We start from the raw sequence: 16,765 nt of genomic DNA, 5'->3' as shown, positions 1-16,765 counted from the left end.
TTATTATGACTTCTATGGACTCTGAGCCCAGATATGTTGAGCAATGGACAGGCCTGGGTACTACCTAGCTCTGCTGTGAACTTGAAACAGAAGTGAGATAGTGTACACATCCCCATTGCTGTAAAGTCACATACACTAGAAAACAGAAGTATCAAGTAATTTAATCTGTTGAACTTTATGGTTAGACAGTTCTGAATCTAGCCTCAGTTTGGATGGCATATAAGCAAAATTACAAGTATTAATCTAACAGAACTTCATCCATGTGCTAACATTTTGAAAAAAGAGCTAGACAGAGAGACAGAAACTGAAATTGTCCACTTGTTCAAATTCTCAACTGATTGATGCCCTCTTATTACTTAAAGTTTATACCCTTTCCCTGAGAATAGGCAAAATACGTGACACTAGTTGGGTTCATTTATTATCACTCAGTGCCCTGACACCACGAGTAATGAAGTATTGTTATTATAATCATACTCTATCCTTAAGTTGCATATGACAAAATTCGAATCACTTTTATTCACCTGAGGCAAAGGAGGACCAAACATATTACATAAGACATGCACCAAATACAAAAGAGAAAAGTTCAGGATAAATACCACACTGTAGTCAACAGCTTTTCCACCCATATTTATCTTCAAAGAAAGAATGTAGTTTTTCTCCACCACTCCACCAAATCTAACTGTCTAGAGCACGTAAAATTTTGGTCACGCTTACTCCATTTTTTAAATAACACAACTCCTTATATATTAAAATAGGTAATTAATTTTATTTGCTAATTGTAGATTAAATTTTATTTTTTTACTGTTATTTGTCCTTTATAAGAAACAGACAAGATATTGATACTGTATCTGTAATAATTCACTTCCTGCTTAAAGAACTTAAATTTAGAAAGCCAAGATACAGAAAACTAACTGAGACTCGTGTAAAGAAGAGAAAATAAGAAGACATGTTTTTATAGGCAACTAATTACATGGCTTTCTTGATTCTATAGGTAGCTCAGTTGCCATCCGTCCAGTTTATAGATTATGAATCCTATTTCTTTTGTAGATTTCATGAGTGGACTCTATTCCATTGGGTCGTCTTTGAAAGAGAGGAAAAATATAACTCTAAATTTTTTTTTTTTTTGGTTGTCAGGTCAACAGTGTTTCTATAATGAACTTTTAAGCAAAATATCCTTCCACTATATTGGGAACTCAATAGAAACAGAGACTAAGCTTTTTGCAAAACCCACATTAGACTGAGATGTAAGAAGCCTCTTCAGTAAAGAGTTCAGATTATTAGAGCAAGTCCCCAGAGAATCTATAATTAATCCCTTGTGTTTATAAGTTGTGTTCCCTGGGAAATTCCACTCAGAAAAGGCATGGTCCAGAAGTAACATCTGCTGGGATGTAAACTATGAAATTTGAAAAATGTTTTAGATTTCCAGGGTACTTGTACCATAAATCACTGTCAGACCTAAATGACATTTTTTTAACTGATCAGTAGATAGCTAAGATTTCCTTTTTTCTATGTACGAGCCTTCCTCCCACTTTTTCTTAGGATAGAAAACCAGACCACACTCTTCTGTTTTGCATTCTTTTGATAGAGAGTTTTCCTTACCTAAAAAATACAGAATCTGTCCATAAAACTAGTTTTTGGAGAAGTTGAGGGAATTAATTCAACAGTTTACATGAGTATAGAAGTTAGTTTTTAAAATTAAACTCTTTTTTCACATTCTTATCAACTATGTATGTTTATAAAGACAAGGTTCCCTAGACATGAGTAAAAATGTAGATTCAAATTCATGGTAGTATAAATGGGTGCAAATCAATCATTTAACTATAATTATGTTTCATCAACATAAGGCCATTAGGTCAGTCTTTATAAAATTGTATTTAAAGATAGAATTCTCCTTTCAAGGTTAATTTTATGGACAATACCAATACACAAAGATAGTTCAGAGAAGAGCTATTTGGTAAAAGGAAGGAGCAGAAACTGTGCCTCTTCCCTTTTCCAGTCACACTTCACTTGGGTTCTGAGCCATCTCCAAAGAACTCAAGGGCTGCACAAATAATTTCAAATAACTGGAGTAGAAGATCTCCAACATCTTGTCTTACTGAAGTTATCTCATGTTCATTTCCATCCTATCAGAATATATGAAGGCAAAAAGTACAATGGAAAAAAACTTTGTAGACATCTGTAATGTAAAATAATTATATACTTCTCAAATACTGCATTTTGAAACTTGTTTTGATGGTTGTCTTAAAAAATTAATGCAATAAATACATTGGACTTTACATATTATACTTAGGATCCTTCTAGACACAAGTCCCATCTTTTAAATACTTATGAACCAGGGATTACTACAGGTTTGAAATTATTCTTTTAAGTTCATACTGACTTAAAGAGTATTATCTAGAACGATTCTTAATTTTTGAACCTCACATAAGAATGCTAATGTCTTTTTTCCACACCCCAAATTCTACTATAAACAGAAAGATATTATAAGATTTGTAATGACTAAAATTCTGGGCCTTGAAGCCAAGAAATGTAGATTCAGTTCTGGGTGTATTGAAGTTTGTCTGTAATACACTTTTCTCTAAAATGAGTTTATTAACATCCAATAAGTTTACAAGTATTAAATGAAGTAAAATAATGTATAAATATTTCTATTGTAGATAGATGTTATTTTGAAATATAATTATAAAGTGTCATTTCAAACCATAACAGTAAAATGTGATTTCATATTGGCCAAGAATTTTTAAAATCTAGTAAATGTGTATAATTTACAAAACTAGAAGTGATTATTTGCAAAACAGCTAAATTATAGTGAAATGTGATCATATATGTATGAAAATAAAATGTGCAAATGGAAAGACAGCTACTACTTTAGAACAATGCTACTTGAAATTTTAGCCACATCTTGGGCCACTGAACAAAAACATCTTGTGATTAGATTTGAAGATAGTTACAGAATTATCTTAAACTTTCCATTTCAGGAAACACACAGGAAATACACACACACAGGTTTCAAATGTGTTGAAGTAAACGAGGTAAAAAAAAAAAAATTCCTAAAAAAAATAGGGCGGCAACTATAACTTCCGAGGTAAATTCCAAATTCAGTACACTCTGTGCAAGTACCTCAGTTGTAATTAATATTCCTCTCAGGCTAACCCATTATCTGATGGTTCTCTATTTGGTATTGTTCTGATTCAATAATGAGTCTGATAAATTAAAAGATTTCTGCTTCATTTCTTATCTCTCTCATAAATTCCAAAGGACCACTGGACTTTCTATATAACAAACATTTTTAAATATTTCATTTTGGTTTCCTTGTGAACCAATATTTAGAGCAATATTTTCTTAGCTTCAAAACACATTATTGACTTAAAACCTCACAGAAAAAGACTAAAAAGTACATGCAAATCTTTACAAAACAGATTTCAATATGCTACTTGATGATTCCAGAAACTGAGATGTACTCTAGGGAATTTATGCCATTTATAGTTATTCATAATTTTAGTTAATATAATTGAGGCTTTTAGTTAATTCTTCCAAATTGATTTATCCTTTACTTCAAGTTGGTATCATCATCTAAGAAAATAATTCAGTAATATTTGTAAAAAGCTTTCTGAATTGGAAAAAAAATATTAATTTTGATTTATTGATAAATTCTACTAATTTACATTAATTAAATTTCAGATTATTTAAAAGTAATATACTTTGCTATTTCCAGTAACAATATCTTTGTTCATTACAAGAAAAGCACTTAAAAATCACATATCCAAAATACACATTGCATTTGATCATCTAGAGCAAGTCAGGTACACCAAAAGCTGTGCAATTCAGATTGAAAATTAAATAAGTTAATGACTCTGTAAAGCAATACGTAGTTAACAATTGCATATTAGAGAATATGTTGACATAAGAGCTGTAAGTCATTTATAACACCTAATCTCATTATATTGGTTGGCATTATAATGATCTTCATCATTTAAATTAAACATCATGTATAAATTGCCTAAGTATAAAATGAGAGTTTTATAATAATCCAAATGGAATTGCAAATCACTTTAAATATTAACTTATAGATACAGTGTGAAATGCCATTGGACATGGCTTTAATACTTTTTAAGCATAAAGATTAACTTGAAAATAATGCAAACCTGATTTTTAGATCAAGTCTAGTGACTAAGAAAACAGTTACTACCTTTTATCCTGTCTTTGTTATATAACTTCTTAGGAGTATTTACACAGTAGTGTCATCTCCCATCATCTGGGTGATGGGAAAATCCCTTGATCTTTTTTAAACAAGAATCATACGACTTACCTTTAAAATGGCTAAGAAGGAGTTTTCAATCAAATGCTCTAACATTTGAACAGACACTTCTTAATAGAATCAAATGGTATTCTGCATAAAAGTTCTACACTGCAGTCCTCATTACATAAATGTGTGAGAGTTTAAATATGCAACCACACCTCCCTCCCAAAAAGAAAAAAAATCCACTCTACAATGTCAGATCCCAGTGTGTGGTTTGTTGCCAGAAGAACTGAAAGAAAAAAAAAATCCCTCACACGGCACATTACTGATATGGCTAAGGGTCTGAAGACCCATTACCTATATCTGAGATATTCGACAGTACTTTTTTTGGCCATTTTCCCATCCAAATAAGTCAGAGGCCAGAGAAACAAAAGGAACTGACTTGCTGAGCTTCCCCTAACATATCCCCAGATGCTGAACTGAGACAGGGGGTGGAAAGAGCAAACTGGGAAGAATAATCATATTCTCACTTCCCTGTCTTGACTGAGCTTGCAAAACTTATTTCATTAAGGTTAAATTAAATGTATTTTTATACAGCATAATTCTGAAATACTTTGAGCCTAATAATTTGGAAAGCAACGGTAGACTGTCAATCAGCAACGATGATAAACTGACTTAAAAAAAGGAAACAGCCTATTGTTCTAGCTAGAAGTTCTTAACTGTTTATCATTTTCTGTTAGTTTTGCAAAAATTTCATGAGCACGGCACAATACTTCTACAAAAAAATAAATTCCTTAAATTTCTTCAACTGAAATATGTCTATTTAAGTAGAATTACTATTGAGGATAATCTTTTAATATAAAAAAGTACTTAAGTCACTTAAAAAAAAAGCATTATGTTGATATTGAATCAAAATAGAAGGCCTTACATTTTGGGGAAAGGACCTTCATTATTAAGACCCTGTTCTTACAAAGAAATTCTCAGAATCATACAGGAAAACCTTCACAGGGTTAACCTAGCGTGTATTTGATAGAACAGCTGGATAAATGCATTCAAACAACCTTAGAAATAAAGCAACCTAAGAATAACAGGCAGAAATATATTTAGTTCATTAGATCATATTTAAACCAGTCCTTATAGTTAGAACGCTTGTGCTGTCTTTTCTGGGCATGTGAGGCCCACAATGAATCCTTTCATTTGTAAGCAGTGCCATGCAACTGAAAAAGAACCTCAAACACTGTTTTTTCCTCAAGCATTGCTTTTTGTTTTTTTCCCAGGGTATTTTTTACTGACACATTTATTTAAAAATTAATAACAAGTCATACAAATATTGTAAGTCTATTACTTTTTTTCGAATCTCAGACCACTAAATTAGGATAAAGTAGAAATGACTGTGTGCAGCCTCTTTATAATTAATGCTTTCCATTAGAAAAGAATAACTTACAGAGATTTCATAAAACTTAAGAAGGCAATTCCCTTAAATAACTGTGACCTTTTATCTTGGTTGCACGATATAAAATGGTAGTATAAAGACTAATATTATTTCGGTTAAGAATATCTACTTTGTAGATAGCTGTTTTGTATTTAAGCTACTTTGATATATTTCTCAACCTTAATTCTCACACATTTGCACTCCAATAGGACAATTCAGTAACAGCTTACCAACACAAGGGTTCAGATAAGACCTATTTAAAAGAGCATATTTTAAACATATTAAAGGAATAGTTAAATGATAATGAAATTATGATCACAATTAGAGAAGGATATTTCAGAAAAAATACATGCAAAATAGATGCCTAAGTTGACACGGAACTTACATGGGTATTATTTTATCAGTAGCCTAATGCGATCCAAATCTTCTGTCACTGGAGAGGAAAATGTCACACAGTCCCATGAGCAGTCCAAAGAATCAAATTTATATTCCCAGAGACAGCTGTTAAGCATTCAATCCCATGGACAACAGTTCCTGAGTAGCTTAGTACACAAGACCCAAAAGCACACAACTGAGTCAAATCTGCAACCACGGATTGTGAGGAAAATACATACCTTAAACAATAATGCAGCAAAATGCTATGCCCATTTTAGAGTAAAGAGTGTTGGGGTTTTCATTTTTTAAAAGACTATGCACCCACCATATTCTGAAGGGATGTGTTTTATATGAGGATATACCTGGCTTTATGTGAATCCACTATAACACTAGATTAATTTATTAGAATGACAGGATACAATTTCCAATCTACTTAAGTCAGTTTAGGCACAATTCTTTGGAGACCTTTTTTTTTGCAAGAGAACACATAGGGTTAGAAATCAGAAGGACGTAATTTAAATCCTCAGGCTACCTGGTTATATTGACTTGCAATTGGAAGTTAACTGCTTGCTCTTCTTTTTCCAGATTTATCAAGGTATGAATCATTTTGACATGTGTATACACTGTAAAATGATTGCCATAATCAAGTTAATTAACATATTAATTGCTCTTATTTTTATAATCGAAGAACAGAAAACTAAATAAAAGAATAGTAATAAGAGCTAAGAGATGAGTAGTATACAATACTTGACAGGAGCCTGACAATTAGTAGACAAACAACACTCCCCTTTTCATCATCACCCCCACTTCCTACAAGCCTCCTCCCCTCTCCCTTCTGTTTTATTTTCCACAGGTCACTTATCACCATCAAAGAAGTTCTGCCAATTGACTTTTGTTTTTGTCCTGTCTTTGCACCTGCTAGACTGTTGTTTTTTTGAAGAGGGGGATGCTTGTCTGTTTAATTCACTACTGAACTCCCATAGCATAGAACAAGCTCATAGTTGGTAATAAGTTGAATAAATGGACACACACAATGAATATTATAACCATAATAATGCTTTAAAAATCGTGAGAATGAGTGGAAATGAGAGGCTATTATGCTGCTTGTTCATACCATGGATGTGTAATGGTTTGATTCAGATTAAGAACATCTGCTAAAAAAATGAATGGAATCTGAGTGTGAATTTGGTATTCGTCACTTCCTAACTGTATGACTTGTTGCTAACTACTTTACCTCGCTTAAACATAGTAGACATATCTCCCTCACAGAATTGCTGTGAAGATTAAAAATGATAATGTGAAAGATGTAGCACAGAGCCTGACATAGTTTTTGTTTAATAAATAATTATTGCTGGGCTTGGTGGCTTAGACCAGCACTTTGGGAGGCTGAGGTGGGTGGATCATTTGAGGTCAGGAGTTTGAGACCAGCTTGGCCAAAATGGTGAATCTTCATCTCTACCAAACAAACAAGTTAGCCAGGTGTGGTGATGCTTGCCTGTAATCCCAGCTACTCAGGAGGCTGAGACAGGAAAATCACTTGAACCTGGGAGGCAGAGGTTGCAGTGAGCTGAGACTGAGCCACTACACTCCAGCCTGAGCAATAGAGTGTGACTCTGTCTCAAAAAACAAAAACAAAATACAACAAATAATTCCTACAGTTATCATGGCTATTTTGCAAAATTTTATTTTAGAAAATGTATTAAGTATGGAGAGAAAGAAATACTGAAAATTATAGAAAAGAATAAAATGAGAAGCCTCAAGCCCCAATTCTATTCCTCAGAAGTAACAAATGTGTGTGTTAACCTTCCCCCAGTAATTTCATAATTTCCTAAAGTATATTAGCCATTTTTATTTCAAAACATTTGTAACAATATCCTTTTTCACCTTTTTTTTACCCATAAATTGGTTTGTGTCTTTTTTTTTTTATTTTTTATTTTATTTTTTTATTTTTTGAGACGGAGTTTTGCTCTTGTTACCCAGGCTGAAGTGCAATGGTGCGATCTCGGCTCACCGCAACCTCCGCCTCCTGGGTTCAAGCAATTCTCCTGCCTCAGCCCCCCGAATAGCTGGGACTACAGGCGCGCGCCACCATGCCCAGCTAATTTTTGTATTTTTAGTAGAGATGGGGTTTCACCATGTTGACCAGGATGGTCTCGATCTCTTGACCTCATGATCCACTCGCCTCAGCCTCCCAAAGTGCTGGGATTTTAGGCGTGAGCCACCGCGCCCGGCCAGTGTGTCTTTCTTATTAATTAGTAGGAAAATAGTCTTCTGACATTTGAAATTTTTTTTACAATTTGACAATTTTTACCTTTTTGGTTCTAACTTACAAGTTGCATTTTGTGTAACTTACAAAAATGTTTACATTTTTATTCTATAAACTTTGAGTCATTTCGAGGATTGTGTCATGCTTTGAAAGCCTTTTTCCAGTTTGAGAATACAAAAAATAATACTTTCTTTTAGCATTTTTACAGTTAAAAAAAGTCCTTTTAACAGTACTTTTGGACAAGCCGATTCATGGAATTTGACACTTGTGAAATAAAAGAGGAAGAGTACAGTAAGTTGAGTAACAAATATTGCAACATATTTGAGAAGCAAATGACAGATGCGTAACAAGAGTTCTGGAAGAGGAATCACATGACCCAAGTACTACTCACTGCCTTATTAGTAGGGTTTGTGAACTAGGCAAGACATAATCATTGTATTACTGTTGTCCTTTTTTGTTAAATGAGGTAACCTATAAAATATACCTGCCCTTTAAGCTGAAGATCAAATCAAACTTTAGAATGTAGAGTTATGTGCAGATACAAGAATAATTTACAGTAGTAGATACCATTTAAAATAAAATTAAGTGTTTTTATTCTTACAGTTCTGCAAACGAAAAGAAGTATTTTAGTATAACTTGCATTGTAATTCTAGATTGAATGGGTGAACAAAGACTCATAAATTACAAAGATGATCATATAATAAGACAGGTAACACATAGTGGGAGCTTACTGTCTGCCAAGTGTTGAGCTAAGTATTTCACATGTATTACCTTGCTGACTGACTAATTATACCACCTTACTAGGCTCTTTAGATGACTAGCTGAGTTCACACAGCTAGTACTTGCCAGAACAAGGGCTTTAACTCAAGCAGACTGACTGAAGGACCTATACACTTTTACATATTCTTCTCAAAATCTGTACAAATCGAATAGTAATTTTGGCCTGATATTACATTAAGAGCAAAATAATATCTAGACACAACAGACAGGCAATGAACAGTGAACATTTTCTGTAGGTGGCAATCAACAGAATTATTTTAGATTAAATGAAACATGAACTTTCATTCTAATGACCTATGAAGGATCTCGTAACATTAGTTACCAATGTAAAACTAGGCAGCATTTGTTTCTTCACTTTAATCTTTAGGGAAAACTAATCATGGAGATTTATACATGCACACAGGCACATTATACACACTTATGCTTATATATATATAATATATGAAAATTTATTTTTCAGTTGCTACCTCATTACTTATAGAAATACTAAAGTTTTAGTATGTTCTACCTGTTTTTTAAGTTGAGGAAGGACTTCACATGCAGTAATAAAAAATATCTATGTAATTTAAAAAGAATATTAAACTGCAAAAGACAAGAGCATCATGTAATGCCAGTGAAATGTTGAAAAACTGAAATGGAGATTTTTAATATCACCTTTAAAAGAAAATTTCAAGAACATTATTAAAGGTGAAATTCTGAGTATCAGAGTAATTTAGTTTAGACTTAAACCACATGACTTAATAAATTGAAAGCCAGGATAAAAACAAACATATTGCATTAAAAATAGAAAATAATCTTACCATATGTTTAATAGAAGTCATGCGAGAATCACCGATTAAAGAGAACACCTCTGTGTATGTAGATAGTTCTCATGTGGGCATGGCCAAATCAATATGTAAATTTCACAGGCCATCTCAAAATACTGGCAAACCTAATTCTTACTTCAACAGTTTGCAAAAATAATTCTCTACGTAGGAAAAAATTAGCCAACATTTAAATGATGCTAAGAAACAAGAAAATGTCATGATCAGCATAGTTGGGTAAATTGTGTTCATACAGAAGATAATTATTTAAGGAAAAAATAGAAACATTCAGGTAAAAGAATAACAAGGCCTCAAAGCATAGTGTGATGAAATAGCAGGAAACAAATCAATAATTCATAGCCAAAACAAGCATTTGGTTGATGAGTACCAAATTTTTTCAATGTTGATTAAAAAAATAGCAATTAATTTGGAACTTCACCAGGCAGAAAGATAAAAACTTCATTGTAATTAAGGGTACAACAAATTGTAGTTCTGAGAAATATTCTAATAGTCCTGGACTAAAAAGGTAGTCCCGAAAGTGGAGTCTTAAAAATAAACTAATAAAATAATTTTGAGAAGGTTCAGAGAAATAATTTAACTTTGCATTGGCTCTAGGCTTGGCCATAATGATGTGTTGAAACGATAAAATACTACGTTTTTCTTATTTTGTTTAAACAATAAAAAATTGATCAGCATGATAAATCTATTAAAACAGAAAAATATAAAGAAATCAAGTGAAGGATGACATAAAATCATTTTTGTTCCATTTAATAAACACACTAAATCACATTGACAAGTCTATCTTTTAAAAAATGATATTGACATTAGCACCAACTGACCATCTGTTACTACAAGTTTAAAGATACAGCACACTTGGGCATTAGCTTCCTAAAAGACTAAAATACATATATAGACATGCATGTATACACACAGGGACACAGAAGCATACCTCATTACATTATTTTAAAGCTTGTGGGGTGAAGTTTCTAAGAAGCATATAAAAATATTTTATATATAAAAAACCACACAGGAAATAAACATCTCTGATGCCTTACTTGTTCTGTTTTTTTTTTTTTTTTTTTTTTTTTAAATGAATGGAGAAGTGATCTTTCTGCCCTGAGACTTCCCAGAATTATTTGGCACGAACCCTGCAGGTGAGTGGCACAGCAGCTTCTGCTAATAGTTTCAAAGGAATATAAAACAACCTATCAAATCCTATAGTGAAGTCATAACTATATTTTCCGGGTTGGGTCTCAAAAACCTTAAGGGAACATTTTGCTCTGGGACAAGATTCAGGTTTCTGTCTTCCAACAGACTAACAGGTTTAGTTTGGAGTGCTAATTTTCAAATGAATCCCTTGCAATAACTTGACACATATTCTTAAGATTTCCAAGAATCTATAGGATTAAAAGTGGGAACATCTTACACTAAATGCATTTTTGAGTTTTAACAAAACGTAATACTTTGTAAAAAACAAATACATATATGTGTGTTTTATACATTTATATATTTATGTGTGTGTGTATATATATATATAAACTTCCAGAAATGTTTTTCTGGAAATGTTATGAATTATTTAAATCACTTTGTTTGTATCATATTTGCATGAGTATATTCTAGAAAATATTAGAATTCAGACATTTAAAAGTGGCAAACTACTATTCCGTAATACATGAGACAAATATCTTAGATATTCAGAATCATTCAAAAACATTGAAACCCTGCAACTGTCCTGTATGTCTCTTTGTGATAGCTGGTTATCTTCTTGAATTAAAAAAATTCCAAACTTATCAGCAGTAGAATAAAACCTTCACTTTGGAATTTCCACTCTTAAGTTTTGAATAATCGAGAAGTCTGACTTACCTATTAAACTTCATTTTAGCCCTGAGACTTTAGTAGCAGCATTTAAATTTGCTTCACACCATGAAGCAATTACAATGGACTTAATAAAATACTGCATCTTGTGGTTATGCAGAAGGAAATCTTTCATCCTTCTAACTCTACTAGGTAGGTTGAGGTATCACGGACCCTGTCATTATGAACGTGTCCATCATCCTGATTGTTCTCCAGCAAACAAGGAAGGACTCAAAACATGTTTACTGTGATCATCCCCTTTCAGATTCTAAATGTCACTTTTTTTTGTTCTGGGGTTGTGACTTAAGTAAACAATAGTAGGTATGGAATCTTAATTGCTGTGCAATGTCTCCCTCAAAAAACACCACTAGTCCTGCTACTTCTGCAGTGTTCAATTTGTACTTAGATCCTCAGAGACTTCTAGGACATGATGTTTTATTGGCCCAAGGTCTCTCAGTTGTGGTATGTAGGTATGCAAACTGTCCTGTTCTACAGGGCCCCAGTTCACGGGTAAAGATACAAATATAAACTGCAATTTTATGTTTCCTATGTTTCTGTGTACTCTGCAATACTCCTTTTGTTAACCACACAGTGCTTTCGTGTTCAGAGTGAATATTCTAAATATATTTATTTTACCAAGCAGCATTTACAAGGCTTGGAGTGACATCCTCCATGTATTCCAAGGACTAAAAACATTTTCTGGACATGATCCAAGATAATTGCTAGGCTGTTTTCCTCTCAGTTTCCCCTCTGGGAAAACTGAGTAATCACAATAGGCGGGAGGAAAGGAGCCTGCAGTGAACAAAAATTTGAGGTGAAAAAAATCCATAAAAACACGGAAACCACACCATTTCTGCAATCCCAATTAAATGCATCAAGTATTTCCCATGCTATATAGAAGCACATCCTGAAAGACTGGTTATTAATAATAAGCTTTCATTATAAACTTTTAATTTTTTCTTCTTTGATTGTCCTACATTTGTCTGTTCTGGTTGATTTTTGACTATTGACATTTCATTTTTATCTTGATTTTCTTTCAAAATGGTACCTAGTTTTAGGTATGTAAATTTATAACTGTCTCCAGATCAACTTCATACAATTTCACAAAGAAAAACACAAATATTTCTAAATTAGAAGAAATTATAAGTTCACTAGCTCTTCTTCTCCGTTTATGAATGTGCTCATTTCATCCACTTAAAAGACACTTGCTTTGATGAGCATACTGCCCCAATGACAGTTTGATACACAATAGCGGGTCTGCAAATATCATCAAAAATATTTCAGTCAAAACTAAATGTTTTCTGCCACTTAGTCTCAACCTCACATTTAGCATCCTAGGTATTAAATATTTTAATTTTTCAAACTATCAAAATTCAAAAAATGAAGACGAAATTTGTGCTATTTACTAATTTTTCCCTGGCTTATCTGCCATGTCATCTAGGTTAGGGGAAAAATAAAAGAAATAGAGCAGTGAGTTTCTTTTAAGTTTTTTGATGCAAATTAATTACCTAGAAAAGTTTTATGATATCAAAAAAAAGCTACAATTGAATATATATAAAAAAAGCTACTATTGAATATATCGGTCTCTAGAAAATCCTCATCCCATCCTGGGTGAATAAGATTAAAAACAGGCAATGTCTACTTTAGAATAATCCAATAAAGAGATGTATGTCTACACACAGGACACAGAAGCATCCTTGATTACATTGTTATTTAAAGCTTGTGGGGTGAAGTTTCTAAGCATACAAAAATAATTTTTTTAAAAAAAAACCACACAGGAAATAATATATCTCTGAGTATTAAGGTGTATGTTGAGGGATTTGCTTCTGTTTGTACACATGAAGCACAATGAATAAATCTGACAAAATTCAGCCATCTCAGTTAATTGAATTATAATCTCCAAGGGCTACTTCAATATGCTTAAGCATTTTCCAGAGAAAAGAAAGTAACATTTCAAGACTTCTCAACTCCAGATCTGTAATTTATCTTGTGTAATAAGGAGCATCTGTGTTCCAGAAAGTCTTGGCTGGTTAGTTTCCAGAGATGCCCTTTAACACTAAGTTCGGAGAGAAATATTCAAAAGTTTCTTCATATGTTGATGTGGAGATATAAATATGGTATTGTCTCTAAAAATATCAAGGTGCTATTTAATATTCTCATATAATTAAATAGGGAGCATTATAGGAACATACATATTCCCCCAAAACTCATGAAAATGTGTTCCTTTGTTCAACAGCAGTGGGAATTGGTTTTTCTGTGATCATCTATTCTCTATTCCAATCCCCACTGCCTACGTAGAAGAAGGAGGAAGCATAGAGCCATGCTGCTGGAGGCCCTCAAGGAAAGCCAGCCTGTGTCAAACCTACCATCCAAATACAGAGAGAGCAGAGAAAGTTAAGAAGAGGCAGCAATTTGATCCACCTGTGCCAGAAGACTGCTAACACTGGAGTTTTCAATTATATGGGCAATCCTGTCCTCATATTGATTCATCTAATTTAGGTTTGTGAAAGGAAAACGAATCTTGGGACCCCAAAATCACCAAGCTAAAAGGAAGAGTCAATCTGGGAACTGCTAGGGCAAACTCGCCTCCCATTCTAATCAAAGTCACTTCTCTGCTCACTGAGCTAAAAGCATATCTGATTGCCTCCTTTGGAGAGGCCTATCAGAAACGCAGAAGAGTGCTGCCATTTGTTTCTTATCTACCTATGACCTGGAACCCCCTCCCCGCTTCCAGTTGTCCCATGTTTGCTTTGTGTTGTCCTGCCTTTCCAGACCGAACCAGTGTTCATCTTACAGATGTTGATTGATGTCTCAGGTCTCCCTAAAATGCATAAAACTCGAACCATCGTGGGCACATGTTGTCAGGACTCCTGAGGCTGTGTCATGGGCATGTGTCCTCAACCTTGGCAAAATAAACTTTCTAAATTAACTGAGATCTGTCTCAGATATTTGGAGTTTGCAGGTTGAAAGCACCCAAACTGATACTTTGTGATTCTGTTTAAAACATGGGCTTAGATCATAGGTATTTTAATAAAATTCTAGCTCATAATATAACATAAAGCACATATAATATACCATGTGACTGTATTTTACTCATCTATATAGCTTTAGAATGTTTTAGTGTTCCACTTATAAAAAGGATTCCAAATAGCTCTATTCATCATTTGTTCATTCATAAGTAGCAAGAGAGTAGGTCACAATGAAACTCCCTAAAATGTATTACTGGAAATCATGTTGGCAGTGTTTAGTATTATATTCCAGAGTTTGAAATAGTGCCTGATACACAATAGGTGCTCAAATGTTTGTTGAATTGATGCTGAATAAACTATAACTCTAGGTATCAAAGCACAGATTTATTTAAAGGCATGCATATATATTAAATACTTTTGTAGGAGAGGAGGTACCTTTATTTATCCAAGTATCTGATCAAGTTTAAATGCACTGATGATTTTCCAGATGTGCATTTTTTATGTTTAATAAAAATAGACACCAGGCATGAAATGGAATAAAGAACAGATGTACTCTTCTTCAAGTCAAAATCTCAACGTAATAAACAGGTAAATAGTTTGATTGTTCCACATTAGCAAATATTCTTACAAAAGGCTTTAATTCTTTCCTAAGTATTAACTATAATACAAGAATGAATGATGTGCTTCTACACAATGAGCTTTTCCCAAACATTTTAAATGATTCAGTGTACCAGTTGTGTTTATGTATCCATTGGCAGAAACAGATGTATTGATTAAAATTAAGTTTTGTAAAATTTGTTAAAATAATTCAATCATACCAAAAAGCATGATTGAACATTAAATGTGTATCAAGTTGTTGTATTGTATTGTTTTGCTTTTGCCTATTGAAAATCCTCTCCAAGTCTTATGAATATTTGTACTCTACCACCTAATTTTTCTATATGCCAATCTACTATTTTCTTAAAGACTAACACATATGATCCCTTGCTAAGAGTTTGATTCCTTTGGGTTGTTTAGTGTTCTGGACTGCTCATTTACTTTGTTAAAGAGCAGTGGGCCTGTAGTCTAACTAAAAATATGCCCCTCTGTTAAGGGAGGGGGCCAATATGGTGTACTAATTGGAGCCTTAAGCAAGGACCCCTGGGAATTGGCTTTTCTGTTCCAATGAGAATTAATTCCAAGAAAATAACCTAAGTTCTGCCTCTGTACTTGTTTCCATCTGTGAGATGAGAAATATCATCATCCATAGGGGCATAGCCTGGTTGAACTGAGGAACTAGAGGATTCAAAAATAACTTCATTATTTGCAGAATTATGTGGCAATGGATAAAGTATAAAGAAAAATTTAAAATATAGTCATTTGTAGCACTGTCCTGTAAAAACCTGAGTCAGACTGATTCTTTCACTCTCAAGAGAACCTTTAATATGATGAAGTCTTAAATATCAAAACAAAATACATAAATGCCAAAACCCAGGAGAAAAGGACAGTAAATAGAACCTTGTAATAGTCTGTCTCAGGAGAGCATGCTAGCTCTACTTTTGCTATTGACTGTGATAAAAACAAAAGTTGGAATCAATAGGGAGATAAGATAAATGCAATACTTACATATGAAGAGGTACAGAGAAGATTGTAGCTTATTTATAGTGTAAAACAATGGAACCTGTTATTAAAGTCTAACAGCATGACTAAAATCAGGAAGGGCGACATTTTTGTAAATGTACTCCAGGGAACAAATGTTCAAACAAAGGATGAGAATATGTTCCTTAATGTCTTTCCTATGATTGAAAAAATGTGCTTTTCAAGTAAATTGGTTTTCTAATACATTTGTATATCAAATTTCAAGGTATATTATTTAGGACATAAGATTTAAAAAATAAATACTACTGTAACATCTTTTATATATGAATAGTGAATTTGTAATGTAAACTGAAATTATTAAATTATACTATATATGCATAAATTTATTTATTATTTGAAGTATTAATAAAAGCTAAATTTGCAGAGTTGGCACATAGATAATAGACTATACTAGTTTTGTTTTCTCAT

General features: G+C 33.0%; 1 protein-coding gene and 1 long non-coding RNA gene across 10 annotated transcripts in view; one reads left to right on the top strand and one right to left on the bottom strand.

The window, feature by feature from the left end:
• The window catches only part of CD36 (CD36 molecule (CD36 blood group)), a 203,395-nt gene that overhangs the window by 34,868 nt on the left and 151,762 nt on the right, over positions 1-16,765 (bottom strand). The window contains exon 1 of one of the 9 annotated variants that reach the window (XM_012466539.2): positions 9,894-10,026. The exons of 5 other annotated variants lie outside the window; for them this stretch is intronic. The gene's annotated coding sequence lies outside the window, so the exon portion shown is untranslated. Of the gene's footprint in view, positions 1-4,309; positions 4,617-6,057; positions 6,080-9,893; positions 10,027-16,765 lie in introns of those variants that run through there. 3 more of the 9 variants (XM_012466542.2, XM_012466543.3, XM_012466536.3) reach the window with 3 other exon arrangements.
• LOC135274255 (uncharacterized) lies at positions 8,013-15,220 on the top strand. Its single transcript, XR_010342076.1, has 2 exons — positions 8,013-11,050; positions 13,987-15,220. It is a non-coding gene; the product is annotated as an uncharacterized LOC135274255 (long non-coding RNA).

The sequence above is a fragment of the Aotus nancymaae genome, unplaced genomic scaffold (assembly GCF_030222135.1).
Source record: "Aotus nancymaae isolate 86718 unplaced genomic scaffold, 86718_ANA_hifiasm-v0.15.2.pri h1tg000002l, whole genome shotgun sequence".
NCBI lineage: Eukaryota > Metazoa > Chordata > Mammalia > Primates > Aotidae > Aotus > Aotus nancymaae.
This window is presented reverse-complemented; position numbering and strand designations above follow the sequence as displayed.